This window comes from Spinacia oleracea, chromosome 6 (genome assembly GCF_020520425.1).
Source record: "Spinacia oleracea cultivar Varoflay chromosome 6, BTI_SOV_V1, whole genome shotgun sequence".
Classification (NCBI taxonomy): domain Eukaryota; kingdom Viridiplantae; phylum Streptophyta; class Magnoliopsida; order Caryophyllales; family Amaranthaceae; genus Spinacia; species Spinacia oleracea.
This window is the reverse complement of record NC_079492.1, coordinates 22,706,062-22,720,416: the sequence shown is the minus strand read 5'-3', so window position 1 is coordinate 22,720,416 and position 14,355 is coordinate 22,706,062. Positions and strand designations below refer to the sequence as shown.

Below are 14,355 nucleotides of genomic sequence, written 5' to 3'. Positions count from 1 at the left end.
TGTTCGGCCACACAAGCCTACGTCGCACCGTAAGTTTAACCATCCCACAGTACAAGTCTAAAAAAAAAAGTGTAAGGCATATTGCACTAATGTAGGCACGACCAAAGAGCATGTGTAAAAGAGGCAAAGACTACTTATCGCCCAAATTCAAAATGCAAGCCACACGACTTCTACATAAAGGATTAAAGGTAGCAAAACATTACCTACCACGGAAGGGATAGCTCGCACCTACACGAGCGGAACCCCAAGGCATCTTTCTCGAAAGAACCTACGAAAATCGTACGCCAAAAGGAAGCATCCCAATATGCATACTTGGGGGCTCCAAGATACGAAACGACCATAGCAAAATAAAAAAATATAAAAAGAAAAAAAATCTTGAAGCAAATGTTTGAACAATCGAAAGGGCACGATGTTTGAGCCCACTTCATGAATGGGCCTGAACCCTATCAAGCTTCTAAGCAAACTATTCAAAATCAGTCATTGCTAAAAAAAAATGATTCAAGCAAACTGATTAATGGACCGCACACAACGGCCATTCTATGAACGCTCGTTCGCACATACATATCATCTTTCTAAGTATCGAACATTTACGAACACGTTCAAAAAAAAAAAAAAAAAAAAGAGAAGAAAACGAACGAACAAGAGGCTAAATGTGTCAGCAAGAAACCTCGCCAGAATTCATTTTCAACGCCCAACGTTGGGCGCCAAAATCTTTAACGCCCAGGCATTGGCGCCTAAAATGATCCCAGACCCAAAAAAAATAGAGGCCCTGACTTCTATAGGGCCCTGCTGTATCCGTTCGACTCGAAAATTGCCGATTTCTGAAAGTCGCACCTCACGGCTTTGTTAAAAGTAGCACACCACTACAAAGATCGCTCGCACTTACGAGCACAATCCCAAACACGATCAAGGATATTACAAAATGCGTATCCCCAAGGAACCTCTTCAACAAGAAATGACCGTCAAGCACGAATGCTTGGGGGCTCGAAAGAAAATATATACTTCAAAAGAAAATATGCAAAGTTAAAAATAATATTCCCAGACTACACTGTACGAAATCCCGTGTTTGGATAATCTCAAAAGATAAAACCAGATTACGACCTCAAGACAAAGGTCGCCGTTGATACTTATACATAGTCCCCTAATCAAGGACCCAGGTAGTGGCAAAATTAAGCCGTAAAGACTAGATCAAAACCATGAAAAGATGATGACCACAAGACAAATGGCCCGTCTAAGCACGTTGTTGACCCACATTCAGGTTGCAACTAAATCCGAGCATCCCACGAAAGAATTCGCTCCTACAAGAATGAATAAAAAGAAATTCTCAAGAGAAATCACAAGAAAAAAATGAAATAGGGACTTGTCCACCTCAATAAGGCAAGATCGCGGCACACGAATCCCAAATCAAAAAGACGAATTCAGGTTCACTCACCTCCAGCGAGCGGGGCGTCCACCCTTAGCGGACAGGGCTCGCCCACCTTCAGCGGGCGGGGTCTGCGTCACTAGCCGCGCAGGTCCTCGGTTTTCGAAAAATAAAATCTTCAAATTCAAAATAGGCTCGCCATCTTTAGCCGGCGGGGTCTACGTCACAAACGGCGTAGGTCCTTATTTTCAAAAAATAAACACAAAACAAATTTCAAAATAGATTCGTCCACTTCTATCGGATGGGGTGTCCACCCTTAGCGGACAGGTTCGCCATCTTCAGCCGGCGGGGTCTACGTCACAAACCGCGTAGGTCCTTATTTTCAAATTTCAAAAACAGATTTGTCCATTTCTATCGGACGGGGTATCCACCCTTAGCGGACAGGCTCGCCATCTTTAGCCGGCGGGGTCTGCGTCACTAACCGCGCAGGTCCTTAGTCGCTGCAGCGATAACTTTTTCTGGTTTTCCGTTTTCTCCAAAAAAGAACGATGTGAGTAGCTTTCCCTTTTTCCAAAAATTAAAGGACTGGTTTTCCGTTTTTTCCAAAAAAGAACGATGTGCTGGATTTTCCTTCGTTTTACGTCCCATAAAAACAAGGGGGTTTTCTCGTTTAGCTAACCCTGAAAATGAGAATCTTTAAAAACATTTTTACCTCGTGATTGGGCTTGGCCAGGCCCAATTACACTTTATAGCTTTGATTTCGAAAACATCTGTAGCTACTCCCAATGACAAAGTGAGGGAGTTTCTACGCACCTTTAGATCCTTCCAATGACAAAATGAGGAAGTTTCTATACTATCCGTTGACAAATCCCAATGACACGTGAGGGATATGTCGACACTTCAAGTGATGACCCTTAAGTCAAATGTTATCGCTCGGGGGCTCGTGAGACCCTCGCAAAAACAGGTCGCCATGGCTTGTGTGACGCACTCCGTCTAATACTTTGACCATCGTCTTACTCCAAGACTCGGTCAAAGTGGGGGCTCACTGTAGACACCTACTTTTGTCCCCATTCCCGAAAGGGAAGGTTCGATGATGAGAACATAAATCTCCACTTGACAACGCATCTCCTATAAAATAACGAATCTCAATCACCCTTTTCATTTCACCCGAAACCTGCTATTACTAGAAACCTTCTATTTATGGAAACCTGCTAAAAATATGAAGGAAATAATGCCCTTGGTCCAAGTATGCATTCAATGTTAAGTCTAATAAATGCGGTTCAGTATTAATTAACAAGTTAATAAATTCAGTGAGATCAAGTGAGCTGAATGCCTAGCTAGAGGCCGCTTCAGTTCAAGTGGAATTAATGATATTAATACACAGCTTACTCTTGACTGAACCCGTAGGGTCACACAAATAGTACGTAAACAGATCAAGTATTTAATGGCATTAACTACTCCATCTATGGATATTCGGAATCGACGGATCTTGGTTTCAGTGGGAGCTGAGATCGTCACAGGCAAGAAATGAATACTCCGGAAACGATGATATTGCCGGAAACGGAAATATGGATCGTATCGGAAATATAAATATTATCCAAGTCGTAGATGTTGCCGGAAACGGAAACATGGTACGTATCGGAAAATATTATCGGAAATGGAAATATTGCCGGAATCGGAAATATTGCCGGAAACGGAAATATTGTCAGAATCGGAAATATTATCGGAATCGGAAAATAATTCCGGAAACGGAAATATTAAATATTTGTTCGAAACGGAAATTGATTCCGGAATCGGAAATGTTAAATATTGTTCGTATCGGAAATGAATTCCGGAACCGGGAATTTAATCGGAAGCGTATCGTGCGAATAAGCATCGGACGAGGCCTGCCGGACGAGGGCCCAGCACGAAGCCGGGCCATCGCCAAGCAAGCCACACGCATCCAACAACACGCCAATGCCTCGACCAGGCCCAGCGCAAGGCCAGTCCCAGCCAAGGCTGGCGCGCGCGCACAAATGGGCTGCGGGCAGTGGGCCTGTGCGCCGTGCGCACAGCGTGGGCCGCAAGGCTTGCGCATGGGCGTGCGATGCTCGTGCGGTGCGTGTGTACGTGCTATACGAATCCTAAAGCTATTGGAATTCGTGCATAGATTAAATCCTAATCCTAAAAGATTAAATTAATTATTTAGAGTTCTAATTAATTAATTAGTATTTTAACAGGATTTGAAATCCTTTCCAAGGTTCTATAAATATATGCCTAGGGTCATAAATTTATACACAAGTTTTCAAGTATTCAAAACTAGGATTTTTAAGCAGAAAAATCAGCCATAACTCTTGCCTATTTAGCCGAAAATAAGTAGTACCTTAAGGGCGATTCTAGTTGGTCAATCTTAAGGCGGATCCGGACGTGCTGTGGACTATCTACGGAGGGACGACACTTGGAGTCCTAAAGACTTGTTCTTGTTCGGTTCGGGCGCAGCTAGGGAAGGCACGCAACAAAGAGTATGCATCTAAACTATGCTAAATGATTATGTGTAAATAATATGTTTTCCTGGCTTTATGGTTTTTCCGCATGATTTATGAATTGTCATATGTATCATAACCTAACAAAATAGTAACTGCCGTAATGGGTAGTTGTTAAAAGTGGCAAGTCATAAAAGATAGAAACCTGTCAGAATTAGGTGTTGCACTCCAACATAAATCCTAAATGAGATAGAAATTGCGAGAGAATCCTATTCCTAATATGATTCGAAAGTAAGAGTTACGTATTAATAAAAATCCTAACGAGCCTAGAGTTCGTAACGGGCCTTGACGCATTTCGTCATAAGGTTAATACGCACTAAAAGACTCAATTAAGTCTCAAACACTCCGGATTTTAGGAATCCGAATCAGACTAAGAAAACAGCCCAGACCCTATTTTCAACGCCTGGTTCTAGGCGCCGAAATCTTCGGCGCCCAGGCCTGGGCGCTGAAAATACCTGGGACGTGTTCTTTCCTAATTCCTCGTGGATTAGAGTTCTACAATTCTATCTTTCCACGAACTCTTTTCTATAAATAGGGCCCTAAGTTCGACGTGAAAACAACACACAATTATTATTCTGAGTATTGACTCTAAACCCCTAGGCCTAAGCCTCACGCTGCAAAACTGATCACGCGTTCTGTCGCAATCGATCCAAAAATCGAACAGAACGTATCCTGTCCCGTAGTTTGAGATTCGTTAAATAAAATGAGAAATAGCAAAGTCAAAGTGGTTAGTTTTCTGAGAACCATGACGCACCTCTCAATGGTGCGTCGTAATGTGTCCCTTTTCCATGATTTAATTGCTTTCCTCGCCCTTTTATGAACTGTTAAACTAATTAAAACTGATTGTTCTATCACGCCTAAAAAAGATAATATGTTGGGAAATTGGATTATCATGCTAGGTCCCTTAAAACAATCTAAATCAGATAATCGCGTTCGATCTAGTACTATATGTTGCATATTGTTAAAATCAACTCAGATTAGTTTAATAGTTAACGCATGTCCCTTCAATTATTTATGCTGAGCTAGTAAGGATATCCTGCCTCTGGAGTTATCGAAGAGCGAGTACTCCTCTCGGTAGTTACAGTCCCCCGAACCCTCAATCTCTACCTTGCGGGTGTATGTTGAGAGATCCCCACACCAGGGATCACAAGGGAACCTACGGCCGTCGTGGTCAAACATAATTGCACTCCCTTTATGTCACGATAACCGGGTTTTGTCAGTTTTTCTCATTGTCGTTAAAAACTGAATGGCGACTCCTATATTACTAGTCAATTGGGTGTAAACTCACAGGAAATCCAATTACACTTGATTTGACAAAAAGAAACGTCACACCCACGAGGGACAAGGTCACGCATTAGCCTCGTGCTTTTTCGACCCCCTCGCAGGGACAAGGTTATTTCGATTAGCGTGCTCGGTTTTGGATCCGAACATTGTCATCGTAGGAGGCCTAACAACGACACGAAGAGTTATTTATTATTATTATTATTTTTTAGTCGCTTTTAGAATCGAGTGCCTTTTCATACGCCCTCGCAGCAATTTTTTTTACGAACAGTTTTTTTTTTTTTTTGCTAAGTATTTTCTTTATGCGGGGGCACCGAGGCTGCTGTGCCTGACCAAAAGGCCAGGCAGCAACTTCAGCGCCCAGCTAGGCGTGAGAAATTGTGGCGCCCAGCCACGGGCGTTGAAAATGCATCCCTGGCTGGTTCTCGCCTTTTGTTTTCGTATAGTTTTTGTTTATGCGACTTTGATTTTGCATGTTTGCCTAATAACGTCCTTTACGCGTTGTGCGGCGTTTGTGGGATTCGTTACGGGCCATCCCGAGCGTCGCTTATTTTTGTGGCGATCGTCGGGTTTGCGGAACACGTATTTTGGTATAACTCTTTGGCCAATTGGTTTATGAATGTTTGGGCAATTTTTTAAGGTCGTTGGTTTTCTAGGATTGTTTGTCACACACAATCACATATTTCGCTACACATAACTAACATTACATCATGAGGCAATAATAATATGTCACGTAGTTTTATGATAGGCTTCTGTGGGTAGCATTTGCGCCTGGCTTGGTACCGCTTCTATCGCAGATCCAACACATGCCCCGGTCGAGGTAGTGTCTTCAACAGACGAATTTCACCCAAGAGGCCAATCACGATGTAAGCCAAGGGGGGCATGCACCAATTAGAGGGACCTAATGGGCGAGCGATTTGGTTTGGGACGGGTGTACTACTAGCGAAAGTGCCGAGTGGACAACATTCGAAGCGTATGCACCCCCCGGTTAGCGAAGGGTATCCTTAGTCCTAACTCCCTAAGGGAGCCAAGATTCGTTATGCGGTTCTGCCCGTTCAAATTAATATGTTGATTTTCAGGTCGTCCCAACTTGATGGGGAAATAAACGCGGGGTAGGATCGTTTCACCCTTCGGCTATTTTGATTACCTACAAGCACGAGTATTTCCTTCACTATCCCCAGTGGAGTCGCCACTGTGAGGGGGTCGAAAAAGCACGAGGCTAATGCGTGACCTTGTCCCTCGTGGGTGTGACGTTTCTTTTTGTCAAATCAAGTGTAATTGGATTTCCTGTGAGTTTACACCCAATTGACTAGTAATATAGGAGTCGCCATTCAGTTTTTAACGACAATGAGAAAAACTGACAAAACCCGGTTATCATGACATAAAGGGAGTGCAATTATGTTTGACCACGACGACCGTAGGTTCCCTTGTGATCCCTGGTGTGGGGATCTCTCAACATACACCCGCAAGGTAGAGATTGAGGGTTCGGGGGACTGTAACTACCAAGAGGAGTACTCGCTCTTCGATAACTCCAGAGGCAGGATATCCTTACTAGCTCAGCATAAATAATTGAAGGGACATGCGTTAACTATTAAACTAATCTGAGTTGATTTTAACAATATGCAACATATAGTACTAGATCGAGCGCGATTATCTGATTTAGATTGTTTTAAGGGACCTAGCATGATAATCCAATTTCCCAACATATTATCTTTGTTAGGCGTGATAGAACAATCAGATTCAATTAGTTTAGCAGTTCATAAAAAGGGCGAGGAAAGCAATTAAACCATGGAAAAGGGACATATTACGACGCACCCTTGAGAGGTGCGTCACGGTTCTCAGAAAACTAACCACTTTGACTTTGCTATTTCTCCTTTTATTTAACGAATCTCAAATTACGGGACAGGATATGTTCTGTTCGATTTTTGGATCGATTGCGACAGAACGTGTGATCAATTTCGCAGCGTGAGGCTTAGGCTTTGGGGTTTAGAGTCAATACTCAGAATAATAATTGTGTGTGTTGTGTTTCTTTTCACGTCGAACCCGGGGCCCTATTTATAGAAAAGAGTTCTTGGAAAGATAGAATTGTAGAACTCTAATCCACGAGGAATTAGGAAAGAACACGTCCCAGGTAATTTCAGCGCCCAGGGCTGGGCGCCGAAGATTTTGGCGCCCAGAGCCAGGCGTTGAAAATAGGGTCTGGGCCGTTTCTTTGTCAGATTCGGACTCTTAGAATCTGGAGTGTATGAGACTTAATCGAGTCTTTTAGTGCGTAATAATTTTATGATGGAATGCGTCTGGGCCCGTTATGAACTCTAGGCTCGTTAGGATCTTAATTAATACGTAACTCTTATTTTCGAATCGTATTAGGAACAGGATTCTCTCGTAATTTCTATCTCATTTAGGATTTATGTTGGAGTGCAACACCTACTTCTGACAGGTTTCTATCTTTTATGACTTGCCACTTTTAACAACTACCCATTACAGCAGTTACTATTTTTAGCAGGTTTCCATAAATGGCAGGTTTCTATAAATAGCAGGTTTCGGGTGAAATGAAAAGGGGAATTGAGATTCGTTATTTTATAGGAGATGCGTTGTAAAGTGGAGATTTATGTTCTCATCATCGAACCTTCCCTTTCGGGTATGGGGACAAAAGTAGGTGTCTACACGTACCATGTTTCCGTTTCCGACAACATCTACGACTTGGATAATATTTATATTTCCGTTATGATCCATATTTCCGTTTCCTGCAATATCATCATTTCCGGAGTATTAATATTTTGCCTTTTGACGATTTCAGCTCCCACTGGAACCGAGATCCGTCGTTTTCGAATATTCATAAGTAGAGTATTTAATTCACTTAAATACTTGATCCGTTCACGTACTATTTGTGTGACCCTAGGGGTTTAGTCAAGAGTAATTTGTGGATTAATATTATTAATTCCACTCGAACTGAAGCGGCATCTAGCTAGGCATACAGCTCACTTGGTCTCACTGAATTATTAACTTGCATAAATAATTAATACAGAATCGCATTTATTAGACTTAGCATTGAATGCATACTTGGACCAAGGGAATTATTTCCTTCAAAACCATGCTAAAAGCACCTTTTGAACTTGCCAAGACTCAAAAGAAGGTGTTATGTGAATGAGTACGAGACTTGAAATTCCTAGATGGATTCGCTTCAAATTTGAGCAGGTGTGTCAATCTTCAATCATGTAAGCTACATGGAATGAAGAGCCACCATTGTCATGTCTTCATGGATAGGTTATTGCTTGTTGCTTTATTGGAATTGCTTCCCTTGCATGTTTGGAAGGCAATTATGGAGATTAGTCCATTCTTTCGAGATTTATGCGCTTCCACTATCAAAATGAGTGATATTGATTGCACTATTTTATTTTTATTTTTCAACGTTTGATTTTGTAATCCACGTGGTTGTTTATAAAGTTGCACTATAAAATTCACCTTACTTTTCTCGCATACCTTATATTGAGTAGCCCATGCAAACTGTTCTTGAAATTTTTGGAAAGACAATTTGTTGAATGTATTATAAACTTGCTCCTCCGAAGGAGATATAGTTCTAAGAGAGGAGCCCCTATATGTATGCAACATGGTATGATGTAATTGTTTCTGCTCAATTACCTCAATAGCAAGGCCAACCTACATTTTTGAAATGAGAAAAAAAATCATTTAAAACAACATATAAGCAAGAGTTATTTTATGTATAAATTTTGCAAATTCTTATTTAAGTACGGTTGATTAAGAACAATATACTTACTTGTTTGATAAGTTGAGTTAAACATGAGTGTGATGATGTAATACGTTTCACAAAAGCATTTATACTCTCTGATCTCCCAGTTGTAGTCATACCACCAAAATAATTGCCACGAAGATATGCCGGTACCCAATATTCTTTAACTTCATATAAGCCTTTTACGTATTTATTTTCCAGTAAATTAAACTTGGAAACAACATTAAACCATTATTGTTCAAAATTATGGACATTGTCAAGCCTGTAAAGCTTATAAAAATATTCACACCAAGAAGAATATTCGTCTCGAAGAATTGACGTAAACCAACACCTAAAATTTTCAGTAATGTGCCATATGCAATAGGCATGTTTTGTGAGGGACATCTCAATTGTTTTTGCTTGCGTCATCCATGGATCTTGAACGATGATGATCTTCTTCGGCGTCCTTTTCATAAGAGTAACAAAAATCTGTAACAAAAGAAGTAATATATGTATGAGAGAGTTGTCAAATAAAGTTAAATAAAAGTCTATTATATTTAGAATAAAATAAATTTTGTAATTAGCACCTTCGTTAACCAATGAAATGTTGCCACGGTCTCATTTCGAAGGAGGGCACAACCAAATAATATAGTTCTTCCATGATTTTCAATTCCTATAAACATGCCAAAAGGCATATCATAAGAATTCACCCTATAAATAGTGTCAAAGGCAATAACATCTTCGTACTCTTGATACCATTCAAAGCAATGAGCAGGTGACAAAAAAATATTTTCTAGTCTATTTTTTATTATCAACATGAATGCATACTGGAAGCTTGAGTTATCCTCCTTGGCAAGCTTGCAAAACTCGAGAACATCATTACATAATCTTCTATATTTTCTTGGCGGATCATGTTTAAGAAATTATCAATGTCTTTGTGAAGAAAGGGAAGATCTCCATGCTTTATATTTTTGTCAAGCTACATAACTCGCATGATTTGTTTCACGGTATGTGAAGCTTCTTTTAATAATAGAATTCTATCCTCGTCTTACTTAGTAATGTTACGGTAAGATGGAGAAACCATACTTGCTCCGGAGGTAACAATTCATGACTGTGTTGGGATACAAATTGTATAACTTCCCACTCTTCTGGAAAAATGTAAAAGGATTTTTTTAGTTTGATTCTCATTACGGATTTACACCCACGCCTTAGAGATTCTCTATTTCGTCGCTCCTTAGATGGATCAACAAACTTTTTCTCTGAAAATCCTTCACGATGACAAGTGAAATCTCATATCTCCATCCTCCCTTCTTTATATATAAACCGACCTTTTTGAACGGAAAACCCACTTCTTTTAGCATAATTCTCTAAAAAACTTATGAGATTCTTCTTGAGTAAGAAAAGATTGCCCAACCAAAGGCTCAAAAAAGTTTTGACTTGTAACCTTCTCACATTCATCTTCACTCAAGTCCACCATATCTTTCTCGTATGTACTCAAGTTAATAAAATTCAATCCGAAGTCATAACATAATTCATCTTCTGGAGTATAGTTCAAATCAATAATTTTAGTGGACATCAACCTATAATGTGATATTGACATCATAAAACCGAGAATGTTAAAATTCAGTTAGATAAAAACCACATTACACAATAAAACATAATTTAGATTTTGTTGTTCTTTTTCAATGTTTATACTGGTTAAAGGGTGAAAATGAAAGCTAATAAGACCTTTCAACGAGGCTTGATAACCATATGCTTCCAAACTTCCAAACTTCCCTTCTAATGCATACCATATAAGCACGGAAGAACGTAGAGTGATTAAAACTTCATGACAACCTTAACAAAATAATAAGAATGAATGTACCGCAAATTCCAAACTCTAATAATATTGAACACAAAGAAACCCAATGAATCACATGTGGAATGTCACCCCACCCTAAACAATATTCTTCATCCAAATCAAGTTAACAAAATGATAAACAAGATAACCACTATAAAATTCCCCCCACAAAAACATACTCTTCTAACCTCAAGAATCATAATGACGTAACAAACGTTCTTTAAAATGCATATTCTCATGTGAGTGGAATAACAATGCACGACTCAATTTATCTTAGTCTCATATGATAACATCTCAATTTAATTTCAACTAATAAGAACACATCCCTTCGATTCAAAACTATTATAACAAATGGCAACAAAGAATATAGAATACAGATACCTGCGACAACTTATATTTGACAATGGTGAAAATCATTGATTTGAAGCAGGCTGACAAGCTCCATTGATCTTTAATAATTAGATGGCTTGATGTTCCGTTCTTATATGATAATTCAATGGCGGGAATGAAGTACAAGAAAGACGAGAAGCCCAAAAAAAATATTAAATATATACGAAGCATATAATCTACCATTTACCTACCAAGTATGTTAGCTAGAAGTAACATATAATACGTAGTATGAAAAAGAGTAAAAAGGGAATGAAATATCAAGATAGTAAAATATTAGGGAAAAAAAAAATAATAATAATAATAATAATAATAAACAATAAACCTCCCAAGGTAGGCGATTAGGGCAAGATCATGTGCGTTTAGGGTCCCTTCCACGTCGATTTTCCGGCGTTGGCATCGGTGGTGTCCGGCGGCGGTTGTCAGGCGGTGTGTTGTCCAGTATCGACGGTCAGACTGTGTTGTTTTCCCGGCAGTTTCAGGTGGTGTTTGGAGCGGTTTTCGGCAGGCCTTTTAAGGTGTCGACGGTATTTCGCAGGCTCTTTCCGATTCAGTTTCAAGTTCAGGCGTTCAGTTTCCGGCAAAGGCAAAGGCATCAGTTTCGTGTTCAGCCATTCTGCATTCAGTTTCTTGCAAATCAAGAGTGCTCTTTCAATTTGGGGTTCAGTTCCTGGCAATTCGGGAGTTCGTTTCAGGTTCTTGCGTTCAGTTTGGTGTTCTGATCAGGTTGGTTCAGTTTCCGGCTATTCGTAATTTCAGTTCCTGTTCGGGGTTCAGTTCAGTGATTTCAAGTTCGTAAGTCCAGTTTGGTGATTGGTGTTTGTCTTGGAGATTGGTGTTTGTCTTGGGGTTTGGTGATTTGGTCAGATTATTGCATTGTTGTTGTGCGTTTGGTGATTTGGTGATTGGTGATTTGGTCAGATTATTGCATTGTTGTTGTGCGTTTGTCTTGGAGATTGGTGTTTGTCTTGGAGTTTGGTGTTTGTCTTGGAGTTTGGAGTTTGGGCAGCTTGAGTTGTTTCTCTTTGGTGTTGTTATTGTTTGCGTGTGTGTTGAGGTTATCAAGTGTGCGTTTAGTGTTGGTGGTGCTGTTGAAGTGCTTTGATATGGAGGCTTCCGTGGAGAAGTTTCATTGCCCTTTTGTGGGTCTTAGCGGGTGCCAGGATGGCGGTGGGCGTGGTTTGGTAAGGAGTTCTCTGATCACTCACTTACGGGATCGTCATTGTTGCTCTGATGTGCGGGATGTAACCCGTCAGTCCCTTACTACCAATTTGCAGGTTTTTTCTTCGGCTGAGGTTACCTTTCGTCGTATGGGAATTTGGTTATGTGGAGATTGTTTCAAGACGCATACTCATCGTATTAGGTGTCGGCATGGCAGTGGTTCTAGTACGGTTTTTGTGGACCCACCTAATTCTGGGGATGGTACTATTCGTTTTACTCTCTACGGTATTCAAAAACCTCAAGCTCCTGCTTCCGAGCTGTCTACTTCTGATGCGCCTCGAGAACAATATTTTTCTTTTGATGTTGCTCTTCTGGACACTTTATGGTCTAAGCAGTTGCGTTCTGTGAAATCCATCCCTCCCAAATGTCGTTTGGGTTTTTCGCGAGTTCTGAAAGGGGCGCTTGATAAGGTGATATGCAGACCAGATGACATCGCTTGTTGGGTTCAGTTGCTCGTGTTACCTCTTTGTGTCCTCAAGACTTTTTCTCCACGAAGTAATCGTGAGTGTTCCTCCGGTGTTAGGCGGCGGCAACAGGAGGAGTGTATCACCTCTACTATTCGTTCTTGGGGTGTGCCTGGCGGTTCTGAGCAACTTGTCATAGACACATTGGCTAGCGTGTCTCCCTCTCTATTGGATGTTGACGATGACCATGATTTGGCGGAGCGTAATATTAAGCAATGCAAGAGAAAGATTTCTGACGGTCACTACACTGCTGCCGTTAGGGTTCTTTCTTCCTCAGGTCTTGCCCCTTACGATGATGCTACTCTTGCAGATTTACAAGCAAAGCACCCTTCCGTTCCGGTCCCTACCTTACCGGATATCCCTGTTGATCATCACCTTTCTGCTTCCTCCGCTGTTGTTTTGGAGCAGATTATGGGCTTTCCGCGTGGTACTTCGTGCGGTAGAGATGGCTTGCGTGCTCAGCACCTTTTGGATTGCTTGGGTGGTGCTGCTGTAGCTGTTTCTGATGAGTTGGTGGATGCTATCACTCAGGTAGTTAATCTCTTTCTTGCTGGGAAGTGTCCCGCTGAGCTTGGAGGATACATTGCTAGTGCTCCTCTTACGCCATTGGTTAAGCCTGGTGGGGGTGTTCGGCCTATTGCGGTGGGTACTATTTGGAGGCGCCTTGTTTCTAAGGTCGGGGCTGCTTTGATTGGTCCGCGTTTAGGAAACTACTTTGGAGGTCTGCAGTTTGGAGTTGGGGTTCCAGCAGGTGGTGAGGCCATTCTCCATGCTGTCAATCGGTTGGTTGAGGCTCGTGGGGCCGATGTTGGCCTATCTATGTTATTGGTGGATTTTCAGAATGCTTTCAATTTAGTTGATCGATCGGCTTTGTTGCGTGAGGTTCGGCTCCATTGTCCTGCTCTTTCGCGTTGGGTTGAATTCTGCTACTCTTCTCCAGCGCGGCTGTATTATGGGGAGCATACCTTGTGGTCTTGTCAGGGTGTGCAGCAAGGGGATCCTCTCGGCCCTTTGCTTTTTTCTCTGGTTCTACATCCATTGGTGTGTCGAATTCGAGACTCATTTGATCTATCTCTTCAGGCATGGTACTTGGACGATGGCACTATTGTTGGTGACACTTTGGTGGTTGGGCAGGTCTTGGAGTTGATTTTGGAGGAGGGGCCTCGTTTAGGTCTCCATGTTAATGTTGAGAAGACGGAGGTTTTCTGGCCTTCGGAGGACCCACGCTGTCGTCTAGAGGGTGTCTTTCCTACGGATATTGCTCGTCCTGAGCTTGGTGTTAAGTTGCTTGGTGGCCCAGTCAGTACGGATTCTTCTTTTTGTAAGGAGGTTGTTTCGCAGCGTGTGTCGAAGACTGTTGTGTTGATGGATGCTGTAGCCAAGCTTAATGATCCCCAGTGTGAGTTGTTGCTTCGTCGTGCGTGTACTGGAGTTTCTAAACTCTACTTTGCTATGCGCACTTGTCCGCCTCATCTTTTCGAAGCGGCCCAATTATCTTTTGATGTGGCTCTGCGGGCTTCTTTAGAGCGCATCGTGGTTGCTTCGGG

General features: G+C 41.5%; 1 long non-coding RNA gene across 1 annotated transcript; it reads right to left on the bottom strand.

The window, feature by feature from the left end:
- Window positions 1-9,025: 9,025 nt before the first annotated feature.
- Window positions 9,026-11,238, bottom strand: LOC130464085 (uncharacterized). The gene is made up of 3 exons (XR_008924391.1): window positions 11,118-11,238; window positions 9,484-9,569; window positions 9,026-9,385 (listed from the first exon to the last, which is right to left on the bottom strand). It is a non-coding gene; the product is annotated as an uncharacterized lncRNA (long non-coding RNA).
- Between the last annotated feature and the right edge of the window lie 3,117 nt (window positions 11,239-14,355).